We start from the raw sequence: 8,065 nt of genomic DNA, 5'->3' as shown, positions 1-8,065 counted from the left end.
TACAAATTGTGGGGCCCCATCCAAGATCTGTTGAGTTGGAAACTGTGGTTGGGGCCCAGCAATCTATTTTAGTAAGCCCTCCAGGTGATTCAGATGCAGGCTTAAGTTTGAGAACCAGTGTTGTAGGCAGTTGTGGTTGGCCCCATTCTTGGAGTAGAATTCTGGGTCTTTAAAATGTATTTGTTTATTTCATTTTAGTGATGGAGGTCTTGCCATGTTGCCCAGGTTGGTCTCAAACTCCTGAGCTCAAGCATCCTCCCATCTCAGTCTCCCAAATTTCTAGGATTATAAGTGTGAGCCACCACACCTGGCTGAAGAATTCTGGGTCTTTAAAGGCCAGTCAGAGCAAGCTTAGCACTCCTTACAGTGAGCAAGGTTCTCCTCATTCCCTGAACAACCTTCACTGGATAACTATATTTGAAAGTTGAGCCATAGCCGTAGGAAATATTTCTCCAGTAACACAGTTTGTATTTAATAATAATTCAGCAACAAAATACAGCAACAAAAGGTCATGGCACCCTAGCTTCTCAGGATTAGAAGACTGCAAAGATCATGTCATGCACTGCTTCTCAAACTTTAATGTGCTTAGAAATATTTGGGACTTTGTTTAAAAGGCAGGTTCTGGCCGGGCATAGTGGCTTATGCCTGCAGTCCCAGCACTTTGAGAGGCCACATTGGAAGAATTGCTTAAGCCCAAGAGTTTGAGACCCAGCTTAGGCAGCATGGTGGAATCCCATCTCTAAAAATCTAAAAAATTAGCTGGGCATGGTAATGCATGCACCTGTAGTCCCTGCTACTCAGGAGACTGAGGCAGGAGGATCCCTTGAGCCCAGGAGGTCGAGGCTGCAGTGAGCCATGATTGCACCTCTACGCTCCAGTCTGGGTGAAAGAGTGAGACCCTGCCTCCAAATATATATATATATATATATTATATATATATATATATATAATGCAAGTTCTGATTCAGGAGGTCTAGGGTGAGGCTTTAGAGTCTTTGTTCCTTAAAAGCTTCCAGGATGCACTGCATGGTATCTGCACTCAGCGGTTTACTCCTGCTAGGGTGTTCAAAGATTAGTGCCATAGAAATCCAGTATCTGGCTTCATTGATTTTCTTGGCTTTGTGCTTGTTAAACCTGGTATTTCTATTGATAAAGCACTTGTATAGGTTTCTCATACTCTTCAGTTTGATATATTCTAAAAGAGTAAGCAATGCTTTTCTTTTTCTAGGGTGTCAAATTGAGAATGAAGCAGATCCCCCTACTCTAAAAATGACCCTAAAGTAAATTGGTTGAAGAAATTAGATCCCAAAGATTCTTGGTGAATTTTGACATCTTCATCAGTATATTCATATTTAAAAGAGATGAAAGAAACCAAAATAAAAGAATTACGGGCTGATAGGACAACTAGATTAAGCATCAGTTCTATTAAAAAGGGCTAACTTGAAGATATTAATAAATCTTTTGAAGACAAATTTTGACTACAGCTCTTTAGAGGATCCAAAGTGACCTTGATGGACAGTAGAAGGGATCACAACATAAAATTCCTTGAATAAAAATGTATTGACTTAAAAACAAAACAAAACAAAAAAAGGCTTCCAAGTGATACCAATGCTGTTTGTCTATGGACCACACATTGAGTTGTAGGCCTCTAGTCCAAATCTGATGCTCGAATCCCCTACCTGGAACTTCCCCAACCTGGCTTTGCCTCAGAATTGCCCCCAGGAGCTTTGAAATGCAGACCCATGAGTTCCACTCCAAATTTCTTAAGTCAGATTCTCTTGTAGGCTACATATGTAGATTTTTTTTTTAAATTTATTTATTATTATTGTACTTTAAGTTGTAGGGTACATGTGCATAACGTGCAGGTTTGTTACATATGTATACTTGTGCCATGTTGGTGTGCTGCACCCATCAACTCATCATTTACATCAGGTATAACTCCCAATGCAATCCCTCCCCCCTCCCCCCTCCCCATGATAGGCCCCTGTGTGTGATGTTCCCCTTCCTGAGTCCAGGTGATCTCATTGTTCAGTTCCCACCTATGAGTGAGAACATGCGGTGTTTGGTTTTCTCTTCTTGTGATAGTTTGCTAAGAATGATGGTTTCCAGCTGCATCCATGTCCCTACAAAGGACGCAAACTCATCCTTTTTGATGGCTGCATAGTATTCCATGGTGTATATGTGCCACATTTTCTTAATCCAATCTGTCACTGATGGACATTTAAAAGCTCCCCAGGTGATGCTGATACAATCAGATTTTCAGCTGTCTGATTTGGCATTTGTGAGCCACTGGCCTACACTGCATTCCTTCCAAGTTAACTGGTCTTGCAGCTTCTGCTTAAGCCTTTCCAGGGAAAGAGTCACCTCCCTTGGGGGTGCTAAATGAATTTACAGAGAAGCACTAATCATAGTTCTTATATTTAGGTCTTTGATCCATTTTGAGTTAATTTTTGTATAAGGTATGAGTCCAATTTCTTTCTTTTGCATGTGGATATTCCATTTTCTGAGCACTATTTGTTGAAAAAACTGTCTTTCTCCATTGAATGGTCTTGGCACCTGATATGGTTTGGCTGTGTCCCCACCCAAATCTCACTCTGAATTGTAATAATCTCCATGTGTCAAGGGCAAGGCCCAGTGGAGATAATTGAATCATGGAGGTGTTTCCCCTATACTGTTCGCGTGGTAGTGAACAAGTCTCATAAGATCCGATGGTTTTATACAGGGGAGTTCCCCTGCATAAGCTCTCTTGCCTGCTGCCGTGTAAGACGTGACTTTGCTCCTCATTTGCCTTCTGCCATGATTATAAGGCCTCCCCAGCCATGTGGAACTGTGAGTCCATTAAACTTCTTTCATTCATAAATTACTCAGCCTTTGGTATATCTTTATTAGCGGCATGAGAACAGACTAATATAGCACCATACTGCTGAAAATAATTTAACCTTATATGTGAAGGTTTATTTCTGGACCTCTATTCATTGGTCTATATGTCTGTTCTTATTCCAGTATCATAGCTTTGTAGTAAGATTTCAAATTGGAAACGGTCAGTTTCCAATTTTTTTCTTTTTTTTTTCTTTCTTTCTCTCTCTCTCTCTTTTTTTTTTTTTTTTTTTTTTTTTTTTAAGATGAGACAGGGTTTCACTCTGTCACCCAGGCTGGAGTACAGTGGCATGATCACAGCTCACCACAGCCTCGACCTCCTGGACTCAGGTGATCCTCCCACCTCAGCCTCTTCAGTAGCTGGGATTATAGGTGCATGCCACCAAGCCCAGCTAATTTTTGTATTTTTTGTAGAAACAGGGTTTTCCCATGTTGGTCAGGCTGGTCTCAAACTCCTGGGGTCAAGCAGTCTGCCAGCCTTGGCCTCCCAAAGCACTGGGATTACAAGCATGAGCTACTGTGCCTGGCCAATTTTATTTTCTAAAGACTATTTTTGGCTATTTGAGGTCCCTTGACATTCCATATGAATTTTAAGATGTATTTTTGTATTTCTGCAAAGAAATTGGGATTTTGATAGGGATTGCATGAAATCTGTAGATTGTTTCGTTTAGTGTGGACATTTTGACAATATTGGGTCTTCCAGTTCATGAACACATGATGCCTTCTTATATTTGTCTTTATTTCATCAATGGTTTATAGTTTTCACCGTGTGTCTTTCACTTCCTTGGTTAAGTTTATTTCGAAGTATTTTATTATTTTGATGCTATTGCAAAAGGAATTTTCTTAATTTTCTTTTCAGATTATTCCTTGTCAGCACATAGAAACACAACTGATTTTTTTCCTGTTTTTATTTTGTATGCCGAAATTGTGCTGAGTTCATTTATTATAAGAAATGTTCTGGAGTCTTTAAGGTTTTCTACACATAAGATCATACCATCTGTGAACAGAGATAATTTTACTTCTTTTTTCCCCCAATTTGAAGGTCTTTTATTTCTTTTTTTTGTCTAATTGTTTCAACTAGAACTTGCAATATTATGTAGAATAGAAGTGGCAAATGCAGACATCCCTGTATTTTTCCTGATCTCACAGGGAAAACTTTCAGTCTTTTACCACTGAGTATGACATTAGTTATGGGCTTTTCATATATAGCCTTTATTATGTTGAGGAAGTTTTCTCTTTTTTTGAGATAGGGTCTCACTCTGTCTTCCAGGCTGGAGTGCAGTGGTACAATCACAGCTCACTGCAGCATCAACCTCCCAGGCTTGAGTGATTCTTCCACCTCAGCCTCCCAAATAGGTGTGACTACAGACGTGTGCCACCATGCCAAATCTGCCTAATTTTTAAAATTTTTTGTAGAGACAGGGTCTCACTATGTTGCCCAGGCTGGTCTTGAAATCCTGGACTCAAGCAATCCTCCTGTGTTGACCTCCCAAAGTGCTAGGTTTACAGATTTAAGCCACCACCACTGGCTGACGTATTCTTCTATTTCTAGTCTGTTGATTGCTTTCATTATGAAACAGAGTTGAATTTTGTCAAATGGTTGTTCTATATCCATTGAAATAATATGGTTTTTTTTCCACTGTGTTAACGTAGTACAATATATTGATTGATTTTCGTATGTGGAACCATCCTTGTACTCCAGAAATAAATCCCACTTGGTCATGGCATATGATCTTTTTAATATGCTGCTCAATTTAGTTTGCTAGTATTTTCTTGAGGATTTTTGCATCAATATTTATAAGAGATATAAGGTTTTTTTTTTTTCTTGTAGTGTCTTTGTCTAGCTTTGATGTCAGGGTAATGCTGGCCTCATAGAATGAGTTGGAAGTGTTACTCCTCTTGAATTTCTTGGAAAAGTTTAAGAAGGACTGGAGTTAGTTCTTCTTTTAATTCATAGAATTCAACAGTGAAACCAACTCATCCAGGGATGTTTTTAGTGGGAGGCTTTTGACTACTGAATCAATCTCCTAACTAGCTGTGGGTTTATTTAGATTTTCTGTTTCTTCATCATTCAGTCTTGGCAAGTTGTGTCTTTCTACAAATTTGTTCATTTCATCCAGGTTATCCGATTTGTTGGCATACAGCTGTTCACAGTACTCTCTTATAATCCTTTTTATCTTTCTAAAATCATTACTAATGTCCCCAGTTTCATTTCTGGTTTTAGTAATTTTAAAATATTTTTCTGCCCTCTGAGAACAAATAGTTTTTTTAAAAATTATTATTATACTTTAAGTTCTAGGGTACGTGTACACAATGTGCAGGTTACATATGTATACATGTGCCATGTTGGTTTGCTACACCCATTAACTCGTCATTTACATTAGGTCTTTCTCCTAATGCTATCCCTACCCGATCCCCCCACCCCACAACAGGCCCCAGAGTGTGACGTTGCGAACACATAATTTCTTGTTGAGACAGAGTGTGCTCTGTCACCCAGGCTGGAGTGCAGTGGTGTGATCATAGCTCACTGCAGCCTCGACTTCCCAGGCTCAAATGATCCTTCCACCTTACCATCCCAAGTAATTGGGACTACAGGTGCACAACACCATGCCCTGCTATTTAAAAAAAAATTTTTGTAGAGACAGAGTCTCACTATGTTGCCCAGACTGGTCTCAAACTCCTGGGCTCAAGTGATCTTACTGCCTCAGCCTCCCAAAGTGCTAGGATTACAGGCATGAGACACTGCACACAGCCCCAACAAATGATTTTTTCCAAATTTTTTTCTTAATCTAGCTAAAGGTTTGTCAATTTTGTTGATCTTTTTGAAGAATCAAATTGTGGTTTGTCATTCTTCTCTATTGTTTTTCTATTCTCTATTTTTATTTATTGCTGCTTTAATCTTTATTGATTCTTTTCTTATGCTAGTGTTAGGGTTCTTTTTTTTTTTTCTGTTTCCTTAAGGTATAAAGTTGGGTTGTTGATTTGAGACCATTCTTCCTTTTCAATGTAAGCATTTAGTTATAAATTTCTCTTTTAGCATTGTTTTTGCTGCATTCCAGAATTTTTGGCATGTTGTATTTCATTTTCATTTGTCTCAAGATATGCTCTCTCATGTGATTTCTTATTTGACACATTGATTATTTAAGAGTGTGTTTTTTAATATCCACGTATTTGTGAATTTTCCAGTTTTCCTTCCGCTGATTTCTATTTTCATTCCATTGTGATCAGAAAAGACACTCTGTCTGATCTCAGTCTTTTAAACTTTATTAAGATTTGTTTTGTGGCCTAACACATGGTCTGTCCTGGAAAATATTCTAAGTATATTTGAGAAAAATGTGTATTCTGCTGTTGTTGGGTGGAGTGTTCTATATATGTCTGTTATATCCAGTTGGTTTGTAGTGTTTTTCAAGTCCTCTCATTACTTGTTGATCTTCTGTTTGGTTGTTCTATCCATTATTTAAAGTGGGATATTGAGGTATTGAAATATCCAACTTTCATTGTAGAGCTGTCTATTTCTCCCTTCAATTCTGTCAATGTTTGCTTCATATATTTTTGAGCTCTGATGTTTGGTACATACATGTTTATAATTGTTATTTCTTCTTCATGAATTAACCTTCTAAACAACATATAATGTCCTTTTTTATCTCTTATAATAGTTTTTGACTTAAATTCTATTTCGTCTGATGCTAATATAGCCACCTCTGCTCTCTTCTGGTTACTATTTGCATGGAGTATCTTCTTTCAGCCTTTCTTTTTCAATCTATTTGTGTCCTTACGTCTAAAGTGAATCTCTTGTTGACAGCATACAGTTAGATCATGTTTTTTAAAAATCTGTTCTGCCAATCTATGTCTTTTAATGGGGAAGTTTAATCCATTTACAGTTAAAGTAATTACTGGTAGAGTAGGACTTAATTGTGCCATTTTGTTGTTTTCTATATGTCTCAGAGCTTTTTTTGTCCCTCATTCCCTTCATTATTGCCTTTTTCATGTGTTTATATAATTTTTTGTAATGACATATCTTGATTCCCTTCCCAATTCATTTTGTGTATATATACTATAAATATTTTATCTGTGGTTACCACGGTACTACATATAATACTGTAATGTTATAAAAATTTACATTGAATTGATACGCACTTAACCTAACTTGCATACAAAAACTCTATTCCTATACAGCTCTATCCCCCCATACTGTTTATGTTACTGAAATCACAAATGATATCTTTATAGATTATGTACCCATTAACATAAATTTATAATTTTTTGCAAGTGTCTTTTACATTCCATAGAAAATATAAAGTGGAGTTACTAACCAAAATTACAACAAAAATTGACTTTTCATATTTGCCCATGTATTTGCCTTTATTGGAGATCTTTATATCTTCATGTGGCTATGAGTTACTCTCTGACATCCTTTTATTTCAATCTGAAGGACTCCCTTTAGTATTTCTTATAGTGAAGGTCTAGTGGTAATGAACTTTTTAAGCTTTTGTTTATCTGAGAATATCCCCTAAGTTTTCCTTCTGACAGTCAGTCCCTTCTTCTGCCGGTCTGCTGGAGTTTGTGGAGGTCCACTAGAAGGAAAACTAACAAACAGAAGGGAATAGCACATCCACTCAAAGACCCTATCCAAAGGTCACCAACATCAAAGACCAAAGGTAGATAAATCCACAAAGATTGGGAGAAACCAGCAAAAAAGGCTGAAAATTCCAAAAACAAGAATGCCTCTTCTCCTCCAAAGGATCACAACTCTTCGCCAGCAATGGAACAAAACTGGACAGAGAATGAGTTTGACAAATTGACAGAAGTAGGCTTCAGAAGGTGGGTAATAACAAACTCCTCCAAGCTGAAGGAGCATGTTCTAACCCAAAGCAAGGAAGCTAAAAACCTACAAAAAGGCTAGAGGAATTGTTAACTAGAATAAGCAGTTTAGAGAAAAACATAAATGACCTGATGGAGCTGAAAAACACAGGGTGAAAACTTTGTGAAGCATACACAAGTTTCAATAGCCGAATCAATCAAGCAGAAGAAAGGATATCAGTGATTGAAGATCAACTTGATGAAATAAACAAAGAAGACAAGATTAGAGAAAAAAAGAATAAAAAGGAATGAACAAAGCCTCTGAGAAATAAGGGACTATGTAAAAAGACCAAATCTACGTTTGATTGGTGTACATGAAAGAAAAAAGG

At 37.5% G+C, this 8,065-nt stretch overlaps 1 non-coding gene across 1 annotated transcript; it reads left to right on the top strand.

Annotated features, from left to right (window-relative positions):
• Positions 1 to 1,017: 1,017 nt before the first annotated feature.
• LOC112426593 (small nucleolar RNA SNORA8) lies at positions 1,018 to 1,156 on the top strand. Its single transcript, XR_003017972.1, has one exon. It is a non-coding gene; the product is annotated as a small nucleolar RNA SNORA8 (small nucleolar RNA).
• Positions 1,157 to 8,065: the final 6,909 nt, after the last annotated feature.

The sequence above is a fragment of the Macaca nemestrina genome, chromosome X, assembly GCF_043159975.1.
Source record: "Macaca nemestrina isolate mMacNem1 chromosome X, mMacNem.hap1, whole genome shotgun sequence".
Taxonomy (NCBI): Eukaryota; Metazoa; Chordata; class Mammalia; order Primates; family Cercopithecidae; genus Macaca; species Macaca nemestrina.
This window is presented reverse-complemented; position numbering and strand designations above follow the sequence as displayed.